Source organism: Adiantum capillus-veneris, chromosome 5 (assembly GCF_014529385.1).
Source record: "Adiantum capillus-veneris isolate H3 chromosome 5, ASM1452938v2, whole genome shotgun sequence".
NCBI classification, from domain to species: Eukaryota; Viridiplantae; Streptophyta; class Polypodiopsida; order Polypodiales; family Pteridaceae; genus Adiantum; species Adiantum capillus-veneris.
In genome coordinates this window covers 14,435,664-14,459,402 of record NC_140935.1, presented here as the reverse complement: position 1 = coordinate 14,459,402, position 23,739 = coordinate 14,435,664, and the positions used below count along the sequence as shown (strand labels likewise).

General features: G+C 43.9%; 1 pseudogene; it reads left to right on the top strand.

Annotated features, from left to right (window-relative positions):
• The first annotated feature begins 17,290 nt into the window (after nt 1-17,290).
• LOC147456906 (uncharacterized) lies at nt 17,291-22,487 on the top strand (annotated as a pseudogene).
• The last annotated feature ends 1,252 nt before the right edge of the window (nt 22,488-23,739 follow it).

The window sequence follows — 23,739 nt, the reverse complement described above, 5'->3', positions numbered from 1 at the left end:
TCCCCCTCCTCCTCTATATAAATAGGGGTCACCATCACACTAAACACACACAACATCACCAAAGAACACACTATGCACTCTGTGTGCCTAGTGCACACACACACACCCACACCATCACCATCACCGCAATCACCATGCTTATCTAGAGCATGGCCTCTACACCCTTGGCTATGGAAGATGAAGGGCAACTAAATGAAGGATGATGGCCATAATCCTCGTGCGAGTCTTCGCCATCAACTCCCACCTATCCGCCATGTGCTCTACCACTCTCTCCCTTCTCATTTCCCTACCCTATGCTCCCCATTTCATCGCCTAATTCTCTAAATAAAGCTTGAGGTTTTGTGAGTATGTTTTCTCGCAATGTTTGTGAGGTGTGCGGAATCGCCACCTAGTCTTGTGTTTTGGAGTGAGCTTGTGTATATGTGAAGGGTGTGCGGATTTGCCATCCTTTTGTGATGCCTAAGTACTAAGTCGCTATACCTCCTCCCTCACACTCTCTCTCTCTCTCTCACTTGATCTCATTCCCTTTCCTTTTCATCATTACTCCCAAGCATCCATCTCTCTTGGATGAAAACTTTGTTATGGTGGTGTGTTGTTTGCGTCCTAGCCGTTGAAGCTAGGTGGTGCCCCGTGTTTGCTTTACCATGACAGGCTCGAGGCGCGCCATTCGGTCCCCAGTGTTTCAGAGGCCTTCGGGGGTTCGGGGTTTGCTTTGCTCCCGTCATTTGGTGTCCCCACTGAGGATCTTTTCATGAAACCCTTCAGTTTACAAGACTGAAACCCTTAAACTATTGTGAATGGATGAATGGCTAGTAGGATTTGCTAATTGGACGATAGAAGAAGAAGAGCTCCAAGCACAACTAGATGAACTCTACATCTCCATCGAAGCTCGAGTGCCAGGTGTAACGGTAATCGATTTGCAGTGGGAGATTCAACTAACACGCCAAACCCAGTGGATATACATAGGCCAAGTGACAAGAAGAAGAAGGAGAAGGTCGAAACCATGTCCGCAACCTACAACCAACCCACAACAACAAAATGGAAGGAGCTCTACACAATAGAGAATCAACACTATTCTACTTTGAGAATCGGGTAATTCAAGTCACCGAGGTAATTATCACAGTCAGTTTTCAAGTCGCACCTGATGCTGCAGCACAGATAACGGAAGCATTGGCTCACACTCTCACTAGAGAAACTAGGGATCTACTGAGTTTGTTTCAGGAAAGAACACCACCCTCTCCCACAAGCTTGGACAGTGACTAAGCACCTCTAAGCTTCACCTGAATCAGTACAACCTACCTCAAGACAGATCACACATACCAACACGTGCATGCTCAATCAAGGTAATACTGGATTTGAAGGCTCACTACCAGCACGTCATTGACACCATGCCGGGTGGGGAGCGGTTTTTGGAGGTTCTCGCATCAGATCAACCATTTGTCTTACCTTTGGTACAAGGGAATGTACCGTTTGAAGTTTTAATCTATGTCCTAGTATAAGAGGGTATACACGCCTCCTTGTAAAGAAGAAAAAAAACTTTTGCAAGTTAAGCAGTGTGTCTTTCTAGCTCTCTCTCAGTAATCATGGCAAGTGTAGCATTTCCAACATTTAAAGGAAAGAAGGGGGAGGATTTGGTAACAGACTTCCTAGATGACTTTGAAGTAGCATGTGTAGTGAGCAACAAAGATACGGATGAATCCCGGGTTAGAATCTTTAAGCATCTCATGAAGCTAGAAGCTAGATCATGGTACAATGTACTTCCACAAGCAACCAAGGATGACTAGGAACCCTTAAAAACCGCTTTTAAGAGGCACTTTGGGGGAGGTACCACTTCAGAAAAGTTGTGGGACAAGTTGAGAGACTTGAAGCAGGAGGGTCTTTTAGAATATGCCACCTATGAGTCCAAATTTGTGGATTTGTGGGAACGGTGGGTTGATTCACTGGCTAGGGGGGAAGCTGCACCCGATTTTCTAAAAAAAGATCGGTTCACGCATGGCTTATGGCCGCTTCTCAAGGAGAAGGTGAAAGGTAGATTCCCGGCTACGTACGAGTTAGCCGTTGAGATTGCTCCCCTTAAAGACAAGAAGCTACGAATGAAAGCCAAAGAAACCGAGTCAACAGAATCAGGAACATCGCGTTGACCAACAACTATGACAACCACCATTCCACCACCACCACCGACTCTTGGGGTAAGAGATGACCAACAAGATATGTTGGCCCATATCACTGACCAACTGCAGAATTTGTCTGTCCACTTAATACAACAAGGGAGGAGTCAAGAAAGATATCAAGACCCTGGAAGAGCATGATGACAAAAACAGGGAGTATCATTGCTACAACTGCGGAGAAGACGGTCACGGTATGTACTACTGTCCCAAACCACGACAAAACTATAATAGAGGAGGTAGGAGGAACCAATTGTCACCCCCTAGAGAAAGAACACCCCCACCCTGAGCACCACCCCCACCAACACAAATTCTACGTCCACCCCAGACACCACTACAAGCATCCATCCCACCTCTTCCACCAGCCCCACCACCTGATCGCCCTGTAAACATCATAAGGCTAGAAGAGAAAGGAAAAGCCATAGTAGTGGATCCACCCAGAGGAAAGGAGAGGGACAAGGGTAAGGAGAAGGTAACCATTTTACAACCACTTGAAGCTATGACCGTGAAAAGAGCTAGGAGGGAGAAAGCTACACAATCAGATGATGAGAGAAGCATGAGAGGAGAAACTAGCAAGAGGCCATCCAGGCCACGACGGAAATTGGGCATCACCGACTTCCAGCTAGAGGAAAGTTCAAAGCCCTATGATCTAACATTGGATGTGGCAGAGCAAGGACCGTAGATTACATGGCCACAGCTGCTACATCTTGCACCAAAAGTAAGGCGACAATGGTCTAAAATGGTAAGTACAAGACGCTCCAAAACAAAGGTAGCCGGAGCAATTTCGGGATGCAACATGGATGACATCCTTCCAATTGTTGACGTAAACATAAAAGGAAAGAGGGTTGGAAACACCTACATTGATGGAGGTGCACAAATCTGTGTAATGAGCGAAGCTATGATGCTTCAATTAGGGCTCGAGGTTGACAGGCCTTCTCCATGCAAGGCAAAGATGGCAAACAACACAAAAGTAAAGTGTGTGGGTGTGGTAAGTGCCGTGAAAATAAAAGCTTTCAACACTAAGGTAGAGGTAGATGTTTTTGTAATTCCTACTAAGGGGGAGGGCTATCCACTAATTTTGGGAAGGCCATGGTTGATGGCCATGAAGGCAAAACAGGACTGGGGTACTGGCCTTCTACGCATGACCGGTAAGAAAGGGGAGACAATCTACTACGACATGAGGATTGGAAAGCAGAAGCAAATGAATCTGGAAACATCGGGAGATGAAACCACTAACGAATCTTCCAGTTCTGAGGAGGAGACCACATCCACCGACGAAAGTGATAGTTCCATTGATGTGATGGGTATCATTATGAAGGATCCACAAAGGGTAAGCACAACTGGTGATCCATCACCAAAAGGGCAACCCAATGAAGAGGAGAGCAAATCACCTGGCCTAGGAGGAAGTAGGTTGAAGGGTATGTTGTCTACGAAATTAACACTTGAGGAGAAAGATAGTTTTTTCAAAATGTTGATGGGATTTCCTAACCTGTTCATTGACAACTATGAAAGAATCACAGGCATTACAGTGGTGGAACATCATATTAAGCTGAAGGAAGGGGTAAAACCTGTTGTGCAAAAGCTACGATGACTGGGGGTCATACAAGAAAAGGCACTCTTGGCCGAGGTAAGGAAATTGCTGGAGGCGGGATTCATCTATCCTGTAGAAAACTCAGAATGGGTGTCACCCGTAGTGGTGACGCCTAAAAAGAATGGTAAGTGGAGGGTCTGTGTTGACTACAAACCACTAAATGGAGCTACAAAGAGAGACCACTTTCCTCTCCCTTTCTTGGATGAAATTCTGAATGAAGTAGCGGGTTTTGAATGCTATACCGTCTGTGATGGTTATTCTGCATACTTTCAAATACGCATAGCCTTGGAAGATCAGCTAAAAACCACTTTTATCACGCCATGGGGTTGTTTTGCATACAGGGTTATACCATTTGGTCTCACAAATGCACCTGCCACATTCCAAAGATATGTCACATATGTTTTTCAACCGTTCTTTGGAACATCCATAAGAGTGTTCATTGATGATTTTTGTATATATAGCTCCCGTATTTCACATTTAGAAAAGGTAACTAAAGGTTTGGTCAGGTTGCAGAGCCTAGGTGGGTAATTAAATGTGGATAAATTCCACATTGGGGAGAGTAAAGTCATTCTACTAGGCCATGAAATTTTAGCAAAAGGTATCAACGCCGACCCAAGTAAGGTGTCCGCACTCATAGCCCTACCTTCACCAACGACCGCACGTCAACTGGTCTCGTTTCTACAGAATGTGAGGTACTTAAGTAGATTCATACATCTACTATCACAACTTGTTCTACCACTGCAACAACTCACTCAAAGATCAACTTTCACTTGGGACGAGGAAAGCGAACATCACTACAACAAGGTAAAGGAGGTCTTAGCCACTTTGCCAACTATCTCACCACCTAAGTGGGATGAAAAATTCTATGTCACCTCAAGTGTTGGTGATGACTCATTGGGGGATGTGCTACTCCAAAAGGATACGACGACATCTTTCATGAGGCCAATCTACTTCTCTAGTCGAATGTAGACAGCAGGAGAGAAAGGTTTTACCCATGTGGAACACTTAGTCCTAGCTCTTAGATTTGCAACTAAAAAGTTTAGGTCATATTTGCTGCCTAAGCAATTTTTGATTCTAACCACGGATGAAATATTTCCCTATGTTGTACAACACATGGATGTGTCTGCTAGAATTACTAAATGGCTAGTTCGTCTGCAAGAGTTTCACTACAAGGTACAGGTAGAAAGCACGACAAGGGCAAGTTTGGGGGGACTCATGACCTACCAAGTCTTTGAAAGGAAGGAGAAGCAATCTAAGGAAGGAGAAGTCCGATTACCTCCAGTACCACCGATGGTAGAAGGAGCATACTCTCTCTACTTTGATGGAGCCTACAAGCGAGCGTCCGACAAAGCAGTTGCAGGCATAGTGGTCTTTGATGACAAAGGGACAAAGGTATTTTCGTTGGGCCAATTGTTAGATTCACATTCTAACAATGAAGCTGAGTATGCAGCACTAACCAAGGGTCTACAATGGTGCGTCTCCCAAGGTGTACAACGCCTTAATGTATTTGGGGATGCTCTACTTCTGGTAAGGCAAGTAAATGGAGCATGGACATGCAAGAATCCTAGTTTAAGGACTCACTTAAGTGGTGTAAAAACCTTGTTGGGTAAGTTTGAAGAAGTTCAAATACACCATATCCCAAGGGCTCAAAACCAAGAAGCAGATGCCCTAGCAAGTGAAAGACTACAGGAAATGGTGGTTGGAGCAATAAAACTAAAGCTCCCTCTATTTCAAGGCACTGATGCCTTGCGTGACATCATGCATTTTTTGGAAACAGGGGAATGCCCATCAGATTTAACAAAGGGACAGAAGCAATGGCTGACGCGGAAGGCCACAAGGTATTGACTCATCAATGACGGTTTGTACTATAAGGGTAAGGACCAAATACTCAGGAAGGTCCCTCTCTCTCAAGAAATCATGGGAGTAATTGCTAGTTGTCACGACGGGGTTTGTGGTGGTCACTTTGACCTAGACATAACAAGTAGGAAAATCTTGCAGGCAGGCTTCATATGGCCTAGCCTCAACCGTGATGTACACCATTGGTGCAAAACGTGTAAGTTGTGTCAAAAGGCCGGCACTAGGTCACTTATGCCTGAACCACAGACACCTATTCTCTCATATGGCCCATTTGAAAAATGGGGTATCGATGCCATTGGGCCATTACCTAGGGCCAACTCAGGAAAATTCTACATTATCATGGGGGTCGACTACATGACTAGATGGGCAGAGGCTACAGCCCCTACTAGAATCACAGCGGTAGAGGTAGCTAAATTTATCTACGAGCACATATGCTGTAGGTTTGGCACACCTTTAGAGATCATCTCTGATAGAGGGCCAGGTTTCAGAGCAGACTTGGTAGGAGAATTAATGCAGAAACTGGGCATTACAAGGAGGCACTCTTCACCATATTACCCTCAATGTAATGGCCTAGTTGAAAAGGTAAATGGAATGGTTTCTAAAATTATTACCAAGCAGGTAAACAATCATCCCGGAGACTGGGATAAGTATCTACTACCGGCTTTATGGGCCTACAGAACTTCATTTCATACATCCTTGGGATTCACACCGTATCATCTAGTATTTGGTAAGGAAGCAATCTTGCCCATTGAAGTGCAACTAAAAAGTCTCAGAGTAATGGCACGCCAACTTCAACAGCCCAACATGCATTTGAGAGATCACATCATCAACTTGGAAAGACTGCAGCTAGACAGAGAAGAAGCAATAAATTATTATGCAGCACAAGTAGAGCATAGACGGCTTAGCTTTAACGAGTATCTCCGGAAAAAAGAATTGAAGAAAGGAATGGTTGTGCTCCGCTATGACAATCGCTTCGACACGCGCAAGGATAAGAAACTCCTGCTCCGATGGGAAGGCCCTTTCATCATCAGGAAAAAGTATGCCAATGGAAGCTACCAGCTTATAGAGGCTGATGGAAAACTGCATAAAACCAGGGTAAATGGTTGGCGACTTAAACCTTATTTTCTTCAATTTGACCAGGCTCCACCAATTGACATTCCAGATGAGAACACACCATCAGCCACCACCTCCGACGATAATGATCAAACAGATGAGCTAGAGACATGAAGGCCTCTAGCCAAAAGGGGAGGGCTAATGATGGGGGCTTTTCACAAGCCAAGCTCCCATACCCCTCTTCTCTCGTCCCCACCCCATGAAAACCCCCTCTTAGGGAGGGAGTGATAAAAGGCATTGGAAAAAGTAAGAAAAAAATAAAGTATGATTATGTAAATATATAAGAAAGGTAAAATAGGCCACCTCATGCCTGCGGGGTAGCCCATCCCCACCTTGCCTCCTTTTTCTTCACTGTTGCCCCGCCGTGTGTCCCTTTTCCTCTCCTCCACTCAAAAGGTCAACCCCCTCTCTCTTCCCCTTGTCCTTTCTCCTTTCTCTCTCCCCTCAAGCTACCCCACCTTTCACCAATAATGCATTATAACTCACCAATAATGCACCCTAACTCACATGCAACTTACCCTATCTTCCAAAATAGTATACCCCACCCCCTCTTTCTCTCTCCTATCATATCCCATGACCCAAATACCCCCCTCTCTCTCTAAAGGGTGCCATGTCTCTTGTCTTGTGGCTAAATAACCTTCCCGACACTCACACACACTCAGTTTCACTGAAAAAGGTGTCCACAGACCCATCCCCACCCGGTGGTTACCTGATTTTTCTTGTGTTCACACACATCCGCACACAGATTCACCTCTGAACACACTCCTCTCTCTCCCCTCTTGTAATTACTTTATTCTCCATGTCACCTCTCACTTTTTTTCATCAACCCATCTCTCTCTTTTAGTCTCTCTCTCATGAGACTGCTGTTCTGGCACATATACACACAGCCAGACAAGTGGGGCCCACAGTCACATGGCCTATGTAGATAATGATTTCTTCATTTCTAAATTCTAGAATTTCTCCCTCCTCCTCCCCTATATAAAGAGGGGTCACCATCACACTAAACACACACAACATCACCAAAGAACACACTATGCACTGTGTGTGCCTAGTGCACACACACACACCCACACCATCACCATCACCGCAATCACCATGCTTGTCTAGAGCATGACCTCTACACCCTTGGCTATGGAAGATGAAGGGCAACTAAATGAAGGATGATGGCCATAACCCTCGTGCGAGTCTTCGCCATCAACTCCCACCTATCCGCCATGTGCTCTACCACTCTCTCCCTTCTCATTCCCCTACCCTATGCTCCCCATTTCATCACCTAATTCTCTAAATAAAGCTTGAGGTTTTGTGAGTATGTTTTCTTGCAATGTTTTGCCCATGTGAGGTGTGCGGAATCGCCACCTAGTCTTGTGTTTTGGAGTGAGCTTGTGTATATGTGAAGGGTGTGCGGATTCGCCATCCTTTTGTGATGCCTAAGTACTAAGCCGCTATACCCCCTCCCTCACACTCTCTCTCTCTCTCTCACTTGATCTCATTCCCTTTCCTTTTCATCATTACTCCCAAGCATCCATCTCTCTTGGATGAAAACTTTGTTATGGTGGTGTGTTGTTTGCCTCCTAGACGCTGAAGCTAGGTGGTGCCCCCTGTTTGCTTTACCATGACAGGCTCGAGGCGCGCCATTCGGTCCCCGGTCTTTAGAGTCCGTCGGGGGTTCGGGGTTTGTTTTGCTCCCGTCAATGCTATCTAACTAGGTGTTATGCTTTTTGTTTCTCTCTCCACCCAAGCACTCTTGTAATTCTCATTAGGAATCTATTCTAATGAAATGCCCACTATGTTCATGCTAATTTCCGCTACACATAAGTTATTAGGCCATTAAATGTTACACTCATTCAGGCTCTCTCCATGCATCTTATGCATCAGATTGTCATGCTTTGGCTGTGTCTAGCTTACATGATGTTGATAAAGCACAGAATTTAGAAAATTGGATGGCTTCCATGCAATCAGAATATGGTGCACTCATAGAAAATGACACATGGACTTTATGTGATTTGCCTCCCGGTAAAAAGGCCATTGGTACGAAGTGGGTTTACAAGTTGAAACGCAAGCCGGATGGTGAGATCGATCGCCATAAGGCTCGACTTGTTGCAAAGGGTTATGCACAACAAAAAGGCATAGATTATGAAGAGACTTTTGCTCCCACTTGTCGTATGACTAGTGTGCATTTCCTATGTGCATTGGGAGCTCATTTTTGTTGGGATGTACATCAATTAGACATTGTTACTGCTTTCTTGAATGGTGACATATTTGAGGAAGTTTTATGTAACGCAGCCTCGTGGTTTTGTCATAAAAGGACAAGAGGACAAAGTGTGCAGATGTAACAAGGCTTTCTATGGGTTGAAGCAATCGCCTCGTACTTGGTATGAGAAAGCTGACACTCATTTGGTCAAACAAGGCTTTCGTAACAGTCCAACAGAAAGCACATTGTATGTAAAGCGTGAGGGTGATGTACTTCTCATTGTGGTTCTTTATGTTAATGATTTGCTGATCACTGGACCAAATGAGAGACATATTGCTGAATTAAGGCTGATTTGAATGCTACTTTCAAGATGAAAGATTTGGGGCTGTTGCATTATTACTTGGGTATACAATTTAAGCAGTGTGATAATGGTATTGCCTTGTGTCAGAAAAGTTACATAGAGACATTGCTATGTAAGTTTGGACTTGAGGATTGCAAACATATTGCCACTCCCATGGAAACAGGTTTGAAGTTGAGTCTACATGATGCTGGCGATCCTGCTGATGTCACTCTTTACCAAACTATTGTTGGCTGCCTCAGATATGTATGCAACACGAGGCCAGATATCCAGTTTGCAGTCTCACAGGTCAGCAGATTTATGCATAGCCCAAGGTCTAAGCATTTGCAGGCTATCAAGAGGACACATTATATTCTCCACAATGTTTTGAATGCCCTTTGCAACAAGACCACATTGCATCATGTATGCTTGCAGTAGGTAGCCATCTCCATTCAGTTTTTCCTTAGAATACAACCAACAAAAAACATCAAATTTATCCTTAGCCATGGATGGTGACTGCATGTGATGCAAAAGTTGTGTGTGAAGAATAAGAAAATGCATGAAACCAAAAGCTATAAAGCACACATTTACATTATGAAAAAACGTAGATAAAAACATCAACCTACTTGCAGATTGGTGCCAGTAGTGAAAATGGAGGCCAATAAGAGATTGAATCAAAATTTGACAATATCGATCTCTTTAAGGTTTCCCAAGGTCTATGTATGTCTCCCACAAAAATCACCTAGTCCTGTGAAAATGAGCCAAGAGGGTGCTGGTAAAAGGACCAAGATGTTGAAGCATGCTCTAATCCCAATTTTTAGAAATAAAGTTGCAAGAATGCCACAAGATGAAGGTAAAGCTCAAGCGCACGTCACATACAAAGTGGTAAAATTAAGTGTACTAATAAAAAGATAAATCATGCCTTAGAGTGATGGGTGTAAACACAGTCCAAAGGAAACAATCTTCTAGCATGGGGAGAAAAGTATCCCATCAGGTCTAAGTGTTCACACACATCATTACCATAATAGGAAAACATAAACATCATTATGGATGAGGTTATTATATTATTCCTACAATAAGATGCATGGGCCATTGAATTTGGACAAAATTTGGATTGTGCTCAGACCACGAAACCACTCCTAGCTAAGCACTATAGCAACATAATATATTGTCATGACAAAAACAATCCAAAGTCATGATGTGCCCTTTCATTGTGAGAGGAATGGTGGCATCAGCATGGATGGCAAAGCATAGCATTGATTGTGATTGTGTTTGTGTGTGTGTGTGTGTATTGAACTAAATATATAATACACAAAATAATATAACGTTCAAAAGACAACTGGCTTCGGATAATTGGGCAAAGATATGTACAAAATGACTCAGTCTTTGATTCATTTAAGCACAACCTAGTAAGAATAAGACGACATTCTACTGATTTTATAGAAAAGTAGTGGTTGAATCATCAAGAATATTCTTCAAAGTTGGATTGCAGCATGCTAGACCTTTTTAAGTAAAGATAGAATTTTATTAGACTTGGCTACATATGGCAAGGCTTCAAAGAACCTATCAGTTGTTACCCATGGCAAACCTAAGAGTTATTACACTAGCTATTGTCTTGAATATTACTTTAAAAATTAAAATTTGTTCCTAATTCAAAGATTCCACTCAAAACAATAAAAACAATGCGTTAATATATAGCACGTAATGACAGGCAATGACGAAGCACATAGATCTGCAACAATACTACCTAAGAAATACCTTGTGAGAGAGAGAGAGAGAGAGAGAGAGAGAGAGAGAGAGAGAGAAACGCTAAAGGAAAAATGAAAGAGCAGAGAAAAACATGTTCATATGGACACAAAAGGTCTTTTGAATTTCCATATTCATTTGTCTTTTGACTTTCCACCTTCATCTGTCTTTTCATTTCCTAAACTCACCCTTCACTTATGTACTTAATCTGTCCTAAAATAATTTATATTTTTTTGAGATTGGGGAGACCTAATCTTTAAAGTATTTAACAAAACTTAAGTATATATCACATTTTTAACAAATTGCACCATGTGATTTTAAGAAAAAAACCTACTTTTTATAGTACCCTTTTATTGTAAAAGGTGTCCAACCATCCACGAGTTAACCAAAATTTGTATGGAAAACTTCAAAGTGATTTGAGAAGCATTATTTTGTAACTAAAACCAAACAGTATGGGCCAAAGTTGATCCCTTCAAATGGTGTGACAAAAACTACTCAAATGGAGGGAGCATTTTTAAAGTCAACTTAGGAGAGCTAATAGAGAGATTATTGTTGGAATTAGGGTTGCAGAGAAACACACATAGCTTGGAGAAGACGAAGGAAGCTCAAGGCACACAATAGAGAGTATGTTTCTTAGTATGCAATGGAAAGATAGATAGCCCTAGATTGATGGGCGTATATACAATGCACGGGGGGAAAAACCTCCTAAAGAGGAAAAAATGCCCCGGCGGTCCTAGTGTGTTCACACACACCTTTACCACATGTATATGGTAACAAATCCCCCCTAGAGTGATGCGGTGAACGAGAGTTGGCACATGAGTAAAGGGAAGCTCCATGCCCTGAGGAAAGGATCAGTCCACAAAGGGGAGTAAGCCCAAAGCTTTGCGGAAAGCTTCAAGCTTCTCACGAGACAATGCCTTTGTGAAAAGATCTGCAAGGTTTTCCTGTGTTGGAACATAAGCCAAACTGATCTCTTGTGCTGAGAGCCTCTCCCTCACATAGTGGTAATGCACCGCAATGTGCTTTGTGTGAGCATGAAAAACTAGGTTCCTCGCAACTGCCAATGCACTCTGACTGTCAGTGTAGATAGTGTTGGCAGTGTCCTGTCCAACACCCAAATCAGCCATAAGGCCTTTGAGCCATACACACTCAACCGTAGCTGTGAAGACTGCCCCGTACTCAGCCTCACAACTCGAAGTGGCCACAGTAGGTTGCTTCTTGCTCAACCATGATATACATGAACTGCCAAGCATAAAACCAAAACCACTTGTGGAAACTCGCGTGTCCAAACAACCAGCCCAATCTGAGTCCGAAAAAGCATGTAAGTCTGGCGTCAATGATCCTCCCTTGGGATAAAACAATCCAAGATGTAAAGTGCCACTAAGGTAGCAAAAAATCCTCTTGACAGCCTACCAATGCTTAGACCCTAGGCTATGCATAAATCTGCTGACCTGTGAGACTGCAAACTGAATATCCGGCCTCGTGTTGCATACATAAATGAGGCAGCCAACAACAGTTTGGTAAAGAGTGACATCAGCAGGATCGCCGACATCATGTAGACTCAACTTCAAACCTGTTTCCATGGGAGTGGCAATAGGTTTGCAGTCCTCAAGTCCAAACTTACATAGCAATGTCTCTATGTAGCTTTTCTGACACAAGGAAATACCACCATCACACTGCTTAAACTATATACCCAAGTAATGGTGCAACAGCCCCAAATCTTTCATCTTGAAAGTAGCATTCAAATCAGCCTTAAATTCAGCAATATGTCTCTCATTTGGTCCAGTGATCAGCAAATCATCAACATAAAGAACCACAATGAGAAGTACATCATCCTCACGCTTTACATACAATGTGCTTTCTGTTGCGCTGCTACAAAAGCCTCGTTTCACCAAATGAGTGTCAGCTTTCTCATACCAAGCACGAGGAGATTGCTTCAACCCATACAAAGCCTTCTTACATCTGCACACTTCATCCTCTTGTCCTTTTATGACAAAAGCACGGGGCTGCATTACATAAACTTCCTCAAATATGTCACCATTCAAGAAAGCAGTAACAATGTCTGATTGATGTACATCCCAACCAAAATGAGCTGCCAATGCACATAGAAAATGTGTAGTAGTCATACGACAAGTGGGAGCAAAAATCTCTTCATAATCTATGCCTTTTTTCTGTGCATAACCTTTTGCAACAAGTCATTGACAAGCCTTATGGCGATCGATCTCACCATCCGGTTTGCGTTTCAACTTGTAAACCCAGTTCGTACCAATGGCCTTTTTGTCAGGAGACAAATCACATAAAGTCCATGTGTCATTTTCTATAAGTGCATCATATTCTGATTGCATGGCAGTTATCCAATTTTCTAAATTCTGTGCTTCATCAAAATACAGAGGCTCCTCAACATCAGGTAAGCTAGACACATCCAAAGCATAACAATCAGATGCATAGGATGCATGGCAGGATCCTGAACGATTACGACTAGACAAAGGTGCATCCAATTTACTGTCACGCAAAGTGTGCACCAGCCATTTTGGCATACCTCTAGCTTGGTCATTTTCAGCCCTTTCCTCATCAAGTACATCATGTACATCTCCATCAGTAATAGGCTGATCTAAAACATTTTCAGAAACCCCCATAGGCTATACATTTGCCTCATTGGAACTTACATTTATATTTCCACCACTGAAAAGAGGCAACAAAGTGTCATAAATGTCCTGTGAGCTTACAATATTGTCTCTAGTACATGACAGCAAGGGCTGAACAGAATCTTCCACAAACACAACATCTCGAGAAATCAGAATATGTTTTGTTTGCGGATGACACAACCTTTGAGTGGCTATAACATTCCAAAGTCCCTTTTTTATTAAGTATCCCTTGACTTCACTTGCCATGTATGGACGCCCATCCCATTGAATATGGAAATGTTATCTTATTTGCCCATAATGAATGCAAGTTAAGAATTATACAATGTAATGCAAGACAAGTATAATGGAATGGAAGAAAAAAGAGTTTGTGATAAGAAATGGTCTTGTTATCAAGTGTTGAAGTTCGTTCCAAATTGAAGAAGGGTTGTATGTAGCTTCTTCCCCTTGAAGAAGTGCTGGAAATTGCTGAAGAAAACTCCTTTTCTTTTTATTTGAATTAGCTTCTCTGTTGAAGTAGACAATGGCCTCCAAATTGATGTGTAGTTGCCTTGAAATGTGTAGAAAAATTAGGCAATTAATGTGCTAGCTTATGTAAGCCTTAGAGTGGCTAAATAGGGCATGTAAATCACATATATGGGGCTGAAATAATTTTTGAATTCTCGGATTTGAAGTAGAGAAGAAAAACCTGCATGAAAAGGAAGCTAGTTTAGCATACACATGTAGTAGAAGTAGGCAAATGAGTGGCTAAAGCTTGAGGCTTCAAATGAGTGAATTTGGAACATTAAGTTCAGCCTAAGCATGAGTTTGATGCAGCAAAATCTCATAAATCTTTAGCTATGGAAGCTTTGTGAAGAAAATGCTCAATGAGTAGTACACTAGCTAACTAGTCTTAGCATAACAATACATAGAGCATGAAGCTTCAATGTAAGATAATTAAGTTAAGCCTAAGAATGAATTTGATGATTTTGATACAGAAAAATCTCATAAATATTTAGCTATGGAAGCTTTGTGAAGAAAATGCTCAAGGAGTAGTAGACTAGCTAACTAGTCTTAGCATAACAATACATAGAGCATGAAGCTTCAATGTAAGATGATTAAGGCTTATTTAGGGACTGATGAAGGGATGATTTGCGATGATTATGCAGACATGGAATTTGGGAAGAAGCTTTGGTGTGTGTGGTAGAAAGACAGAAAGAAGAAGTTCACTAGCAAGCTAGGCCGGAAGAGAACAGAATGATGTTATGGAAGCAAGAAGCATGTAGATGTTGGGGATGATATATAATTCATGGAGAAAAAAGAGGCCATTCCTAATCTTGTGAAGGTCTTTGGTTTTTTAATAAAACGTGTTACCCTCACTTCCACACCCTAGAGAGAGAAGGTGATTGTAGTGAGAGAGTAAGTGGCCTCCAAAAATTCAATCCCACGTTTGGCTACCAACCATGCCCACGTTGCCATCAATTCAGCCCCTCCTTAATTTTCTTTCCTAGATCACTCCAAGAGTGAATGGTGAAAAAAAGAGGTCTCCTATCTAAAAATGGATGAAAGGCCCATGAGGGTTATTTAAGGCTGTGATACCATCTATTGGGGTTAGGGAGGATACACACATGAATCATTCATGTTGATTGGACCATATGTAAACAGAATATAACTTGAATTAATAAAGATGGAAGGTACATGAGAAGGCTTATGCTAAAGGGTGAAATGAGGACTAGAGAATTACTTGTGGCATAAGTTGAGGTGCCCACTTATATAGGCCTTCAAGAGAGCTTCTAGAATACTCTAGGGAGAGTTCCCACATGCTTAGGTTAGGAGTGTGGAAACATATTGTTTATCCAACAAGATTTTCCCAATGAACTAGTGCTCTAGCAAATAGCTAGGCTAATAGACTAGTAGTCCCCCCGAATTGAACAAAATTAGATATGAGACAAATTGAACTCTTTTTCATTTCAAGGCCGATATTTAGTAAGAACAAGTGAAACTCTAGCCAAAGGTAATTATCATGATTCCCTCTTTAACTCATTCCACCATTTCCAAAAGTATGACTTTAGATAAAGTTAATTTAACATGTTTTGTTAGAAATATCTCTTTATAGAAAAGATGACCAAAAGGACATATAGTAAGAAGTGTTTAATCACAATCGTGTTGTGTAGTGTTGAGATGTTAAGCTCAACATGTATGACTCCTGGATGACTACCACATACAATCATCATCATTGGCACGCCTTGGTGGATATGCATATCTTTGCAAGTGATACTATAGAAATACTACACCGAGATGAATTACCTACCGGAGTGATGGTACACTTATCTACTCACCTCATTCACTAGCGGTTCATACTAGACCGTTGTACTAATTTTCCTTTTTATGTTGTATTTTTTCCTATGTTTTGTAGACCTCTTATCTTGAGTTTGTGAAGAAGAAGAAGTACAGTCTTTTGCCTCCATCTTTGTGTGTGTGTGTGTGTGTGTGTGTGTGTGTGTGTGTGTGTGTGTGTGTGTGTGTGCGTGCGTATGTATATGTGTGCGCTTGCAAGGGTTCAATCTCTCTCCTTGATTCGAGCTCATTTTGGACTCCATTTTCACTATAGCCAGGTCTGTGCAAGCAATTTTGTCATTGTGTGCAGAATTTTTGTCAGTGCCAAATACTGCATAAAAGGTCTTATATACTCTATTGCTGCAGGTTGTGCTGTATAGCACGTGCTAGTCACACTTAGTTTCTCCTCATTTAGGGAAGTTCTCACATCAGGTGCATGCATTTTCCATGGCTGACAACAACACAGATGTGTTCAAGATGTTTGCTGCTGAGGACAGATTAGATGGAGACAATTATCCTATGTGGGATTACATGATGCAATATGTTCTTGTGTCAAAGGGCGTTTGGAATATTGTGCAGGGCATTGATGTACATTGGTACAACTGAAGACGGTCGGCCTATGGAAGTGCAAGAAGCCCAGGCATGACAGTTTGCAGGCAAATGATAGGGACCTTGAGAAGGTATTTGATGCAGCTAGGAGACAGGTGCATAGGGATGGAGCACTCGCTAGCAAAAGTTACAAGTGTTTTTTGCTATCACCAGTGACAGGATCAAATGTTGATATCACAAGGTTGGGAACGGGACGACAAAGGATACAGATGCTATGAAGTTTATGATATGGGATTTTGATCGAGATGTCTCCAGGACATGCAAGACACTCTACTACCAAGATGTGTATGCCAAATGCGGCATTGTACAGGTCATTTGTGGTGCTAAGATAATGTGTTTGTCAGATGTAACACATAAGAGGTCAAAGGTCTACATTGGGAGAAGTTTAGCATATTGAAGCCCTAAGTGGTGGTGCCATGGTGTATGCAGAATGGGTGCTAAAGGTGGGCGAGTTCAAAGTTTTTGCGAGCTTGAAGGGAGTTATTTGGCAACTCTCAAAGTGGATGACATAGCAGTCATATCACTCTCGGTGTGGTGCTTTTGATCGACTGAGGTATGAGGATAAGTTTTCTTCACCATAGTGAATAGTTTCAGCAAGCGAGCAATGGAAAACTAAGTTGAGCAGAAGTTTTTTTAGTCGACGATAGATGGCGTGTGAAAGGAGGCAAAACCCAAAATTTGTTTAAGCTTAATTTGTAAAAAACGGACAGTGCTGCATGAAGGATGGCGCCACTGCAGATACAGGGTGAGGGGTTCGAAAGCGCGTGGAGACATGCGACGTGCGGGGAGCTGCTTGAAGGGGCAGGTCGGCCAAGTGGAACACAGCATGCAGGGGAGCTGGATAGCACATGGCGGGGTGCCATATGCAGTAGCAAAAAAAGGAGGGCGACACTACAGAGGGAGCTGCAAAGAGGGTGAGGTTACTGGTTGCAAGGAGAGGATGCTGTGTTTGTGAAGGGCCATGCAGAGAATGCGCCGCCAAAGGGGGGGCTGTACAGAGGAGTATGAAAGGCCTCAAGTAGAAGGGGCCGCCATACGCTATGGCAGTCAGCTCGGCCGTGAGAAAGGGAGCGCCGCCAGTTAAGGGGCGGTAGCCAATTAGGTGGAGGAGGAGAGGCCAAATGGGCCGTGAGCAGGGGGAGGTTGGCAAAAGAAAAAGCACTAGGCATTGGAGGGAGGCCGGGGAGTTGTCATGAGGGGCCACCAGGGCCTGGACAAGCATAGTGTGAAGCCAGGAGAGCTTCAAAAAAGCAAACACAGTTGAAGGAAGAAGGTAAGAAGAGGTGGCGGGGGCTGTAGACCAAGCCAGGGCCAAGGACAGTGAAAGGGTGAGCAGGCGGAGAGGGAGGGCCAAGAGGGAGCCGGGGGCAAGAGGAAGGCGGCCAAGGGGCTTGGCCATGAAGGAAGCTGCCATATTGGAGAGCAGGAGAGCGCGTCATCTAAGGAGGCCCATGGAAGGGAAAGGTAGGCTGATCGTGATGAAGGCCACAGGTTACAAAAAAGCCAGCAATTGGAGAACGAGTCCATGGTGAGAAGGGCGAGTTGTAGCTAGAGGGAAAAGTCACCAGCAGCTAGGAGCCGACAAGGGAAAAGATTGAAGCCGCCAAGGCGGATGTGTGGATACAGAAACAACGGCGAGGGATTGGGCTCGTCCGATTAGGGGTTCCATACAGTGTGGTGGGGTTCACCACAGGGTTCCAAGGGCCACCAAGGATTGCATCAATGCACATAGTCGACATTAGCCATCATTGTACCTGAGTTCTTGTTTTTTGCTATGGATAAGGGGATTTATGGTCTGGCTGGGTTATTTTTTGTGTTGGATTTGCCACCAATCTTCTCGTCTATCTCGTCTTGTGCATCTCACCCGTGATAGCGTTGGCTCCGGGTCTGTGTGTGTGTGTGCAAAGAGGGAGAGAGATTGTGCAGGAAAATTATATGTGTGGTCGAGGTGTCTCTCGCCTTCCTCTGCGAGTGTGTTTACAGAATTTCGGATGAGTGTATGCATCAATGGGTACAAGTGTGGGATGGTGGTATTTCGACAAGTGTTTGCGGTTATGGTCAAGTGTGTGTAGCCGTGCCTGCTCGTAGGTGAGTCTGTGGTGTGAAGGTTGGCAGATAGCGTGCGTTTGTGTGTGGTTAGGGGTGCGGAATTTATCCTGGGCTATAGAGAGGCAACTTACTTGTGTGCTGGGTTTGTTCCTACTTCCCCCTTTCCATGAGTGGTGTCCCCACTGAGGAGGTACTAATTGCTTCTCGGTGAAGTCGAAGACGGTGTCACGGTTTGAAGAGCAGGATCTAAGAAGAATGGCATGGTCTGGTTTTTGGACTTTTACATGTGCTGAAGATGCTGAGATTTGATTGCAAGACTATGGCCTTTTTTTGGTGGACAGCGGCTTGTCAAGAGAAGAGGGAGTGGCCCAAGATTTCCCGCTCTTGGTTCGTGGAAAAGCAAAGGTATGGTATGAGGGCTTGCAGGCTGAACAAAAATAGGATTGGATCACATTGGAAGCGACATTCCGAAGCCGATATGTGGCTAACATGCAGTGGAGTGAAGTGAAGCAGATGATGGACAACCTAAAGCAAAGCCTTAATGGTGATTTCGGAGCATTCATGTGGGAGTTCGAGGCCATATGGAGCAAGTTGGTTAAGGTAAATGCTGTAGAGAATGCAGATTTTTTAAACATGATCAAGTTTGTGGACTGCTTGCATGGAAAAGTGCAGGATAAAGTCGAGATAGATGGACCGTGCACGTACGAGGAGGCAATAGCCTATACGTAGAGCAGGACGAAGAAGGTTTTAAAGAAGCAACATGCAAAGCAGGTTCTGGCGATTGTATTGGTGCCAAGGCCAATCTCTAGGGAAGAGCTTCAAGTAATCCAACCCTTTGTTGATGCACATGTGGTAGTAGAGGATAGGCGTGATGACAGAGTAGAAACGATACCGTGTGGGCCTATGAGGACTCGGCAGCTGCACAGAGGAGTCTACCGAGTACCGTCTGATGTGCTTGACCAAGTGACTTCCGAAAATCAAGCAGTGGAGAAGATAGTTGAAGTGCCAAAGCCGGTGAGTTTTGTGGAGAAAGCCGAGGTGTATTTGAGCTATAGAAGTGCCTTGGATAGAGACAGCACATTGGAAACGGAGACTTCTTTCTCAAGGTATGAGACATATGATGTTATATAAGCATGTCGATAAGGTGGTCAAAGAGCAACAAATTGCAGGTGAAGAGACATTTTGTGCGGACCAGGGGGTTTGGCAACCCTCTCTCTTGCCTTGTGATGGTAAGGCCATGTTGACTGAAGAAGAGTGCTTCGATGAAGCAGACTAGGGGTTCGATAATCCATTTGTCGATGTAGATGACGAGTCGCAGGTTTTGGTTGCTAAAGCTATGGTGAGAATAAAAGGTATGCAAGGTTTTCCGCCTTTTCCAATGTTGTTTGAAGGGACTATAAGTGAAGGTATGCCGGTGTTTGCTTTGGAGGATCAGTTACTGCAGGGGGATGCCATGTTGACAGATATGTTGTTGAAGGTTTCTATGCAAGCGCCTCTATGCTGATTGCTACAGGTTATCTTGTTTGAAGACAATCTTGCTATGGCGAGCTCTCTAGCCAATGGCTGGGAAACAAATGATGTAAAAGGTTTGCATGCTATACACGCTTGTTTTATGTGTGAAGAAGGTTCATGTGTACAGTTTTTTGAAGGGTTATGCTGCCAAGAGCTACATACACGTATAGCTTACAGGTTTACAAGTGCAACGCTGGGGTGGTTTGTATCCGTTTTACAGACGGATGGTTATGATCAATGCCATATTTTTTATCCAGGTAGAGTTTACACTATGCTTGGGAGAGCCTACGGCTTTCCATTTGACCCAGGTGGATTCTACAGCCATTGGATCTCTCTCTATCTATTTACTACTTCTGTAACTACTATCTATAAGCTTCTTATTATGCAGTTTTATTATCTAAATAATTCTACGGTTGAGCATGAATCCTCAACGAGGGGTTGGTCAATGATGGTACAGTTGAAGATGGTTGGCCTATGGAAGTGCAAGAAGCCTAGGCATGATGCAGGAAAATGAAAGGGACCTTGAGCAGGAGTTTGATGCAGCTAAGCGACAGGTGCAGAGGGATGGAGCACTCGCTAGGAGAAGTTACAAGTGTTTTTTCCTATCACCGATGACAAGATCAAATGTTGATATCACAAGGTTGGGAACGGGACAAGGGGAACTAGATACATGTGCTATGAAGTTTGTGATATGGGATTTTGATCAAGATGTTGCAGGACATGCAAGACACTCTATTGCCAAGATGTCTATGCCAAATGCGGCATTGTACAGGTCATTCGTGGTGCTAAGATAATATGTTTGTCAGATGTGACACATAACAGGTCAAAGGTCTACATTGGGAGGGGTTTAGTATATTGAAGCCTAAAGTGGTGGTGCCATGGTGTATGCAAAACGGGTGCTAAAGCTGGGCGAGTTCAAATTTTTTGTGAGCTTGAAGGTTGTTATTTGACAACTCTCAAAGTGGGTGACATAGCAGTCATATCACTCTCGGTGGTGCTTTTGGTTAGAGATCTATTGTGCAAAGAGCTATATCCGATTGTTGGCCAACAGCCATGGACAGTACAAGAGCAGATTTTTTTTATGGGCATCATGTGATGTGAGATCGACTGGGGAAGGAGGATAAGTTTTCTTCACCATAGTGAATAGTGTCAGCAAGCGAGCAATGCAAAACTAAGTTGAGCAGAAGTTTTTTTTTTTTTCGACTAAAGTTGACTATAGATGGCGTGTGAAAGGAGGCAAAACCCAAAATTTGTTAAAGCTTAATTTGTAAAAAACGAACAGTGTTGCATGCAGGTTGGCGCCGCTGCAAATAGAAGGTGAGGGGTTCGGAAGCGCGTGGAGACATGCGGCGTGCGGGGAGCTGCTTGAAGGGATAGGTCGTCCAAGTGGAACACAGTATGCAGGGGAGCTGGATAGCACATGGTGGGGTGCCATATGCAATAGCAAAAGAAAGAGGGCGACACTACAGAGGGAGCTGCAGAAAGGGTGAGGTTGCTGGTTGCAGGGAGAGGATGCTGTGTTTGTGAAGGGCCATGCAGAGAATGCGCCGCCAAAGGGGGGGTTGTACAGAGGAGTATGAAAGGCCTCAAGTTGAAGGCGGCCGCCAATTACGTGGAGGAGGAGAGGCCAAATGGGCCGTGAGCAGGTGCAGGTTGGCAAAAGAAAAAGCGCTAGACATTGGAGGGAGGCCGGGGAGTTGTCATGAGGGGCCACCAACAAGGCCTGAACAAGCATAGTGTGAAGCCAGGAGAGCTTCAAAAAAGCAAGCACAGTTGAAGGAAGAAGGGAAGAAGAGGTGGCGGGGCTGTAGACCATGCCAGGGCCAAGGACAGCGAAAGGGTGAGCAGGCAGAGAGGGAGGGCCAAGAGGGAGCCGGGGGCAAGAGGAAGGCCGCCAAGGGGCTTGGCCATGAAGGAAGCTGCCATATTAGAGAGCAGGAGAGGAGCGCCATCTGAGGAGGCCGATGGAAGGGAAAGGTAGGTTGATGGTGATGAAGGCCACAGGTTACAAAAGGACCAGTAGTTGGAGAACAAGGCCATGGTGAGAAGGGTGAGCTGTAGCCAGAGGGAAAAGTCGCCAGCAGCTAGGATAAGCATGGTGGGCCAGAGAGGGCCGTGGTCTGCCAGAGCTGACAAGGGAAAAGATGGAAGCCGCCAAGGCGGATATGTGGATACAGAAAAAACAGCGAGGGATTGGGCTCGTCCGATCAGGGGTTCCATACAGTGTGGTGGGGCTCGCCACAGGTTGCCAAGGGCCGCCACGGATTGCATCAATGCACATAGTTGACATTAGCCATCATTGTACCGGAGTTCTTGTTTTTTGCTATGCATAAGTGGATTTATGGTCTGGTTTGTTAACTTTTTGTGTTGTATTTGGCACCAATCTTCTCATCTTGTGCATCTCGTCCGTGGTAGCGTTGGCTTTGGGTGTGTGTGTGTGCCCAAAGAGAACGGGAGAGAGATTGTCCTGGCAAATTGTATGTGGTCGAGGTTTGTGTCGCCTCCCTGTGTGAGTGTGTTTACAAAATTTGAGATGAGTGTATGCATCAGTGTGTACAAGTGTGGGATGAGTGTATGCATCGGTGTGTACAAGTGTGGGATGGTGGTTTGTTGATAAGTGTTTGCGGTTATGGTCGAGTGTGTGTAGCCATGATTTCTCGTAGGTGAGTCTGTGGTGTGAAGGTTGGCAGATAGTGTGCATTTGTGTGAGTTTCTGTGTGGCTAGGGTGCAGAATTTACCCTGGGCTATAGAGAGGCAGCTTCCTTGTGTGCTAGGTTTGATCCTACTTCCCCCTTTCCAACGTCATGGTTTTGAGGATGTAGGCGATGTTGAGGATGTTGTAGGTCTTGCTGCAAGGATTGCTACTACTAGAGTTGTTTTGCCTATGACAGAACAAGCTCATTGGGATGTAAAGGTTGCATAGGCTCATGCATTGATTCTGTTTTCTATGAAGCACACCATTACTCTTCACATTTGTTCAGTGAAATTTGAAAAATAGGCAGATATTCTAGCAGGTCTTTATGCAAACCACAATGAGGCTAAAATTGCTTTTCTGCATAAAGAGCTGGAATCAAAGATTATGCATGAGGAAGATGATATAGACACTTTCCTTGTTGGTGTCAGGATATCAATGAGCAACTTATTTTTGTAGGTGAAGTCATTTCAGACAATTCCCTTGTGCAGACTGTTCTTGATACCTTCCAGATTCTTACCAGACTTTCACTACAAGAGGTTGTGTGCTCTTGTGGCGCTGTAAGCGACGGAAATACACTGGGTTTTTATAACCCCCGGCGTCGCTAAAACCGTCGCTACGAGAGCGACGCTATATGCGTCGCTATAGACGTCGCTATATGGGTCGCTATGAGCGTCGCTATATAGCGACGCATATAGCGACGCTCATAGAGACGATTATAGCGACGTTTACACAGAAGACTATAGCGACGCTACAGAGCCATAAATAGCGACGCTTATAGCGACGCCCGAGAGAATTTTGTTTTGGTGGCAGGGGATTGAATGCCCTGCAACCCATCAACCATATTGTAGTTGATTCACTTTTTAGAAAAAGTGCAAGGGTAGATAATAGACCCAAAATAGTCACCCACAAGACGCA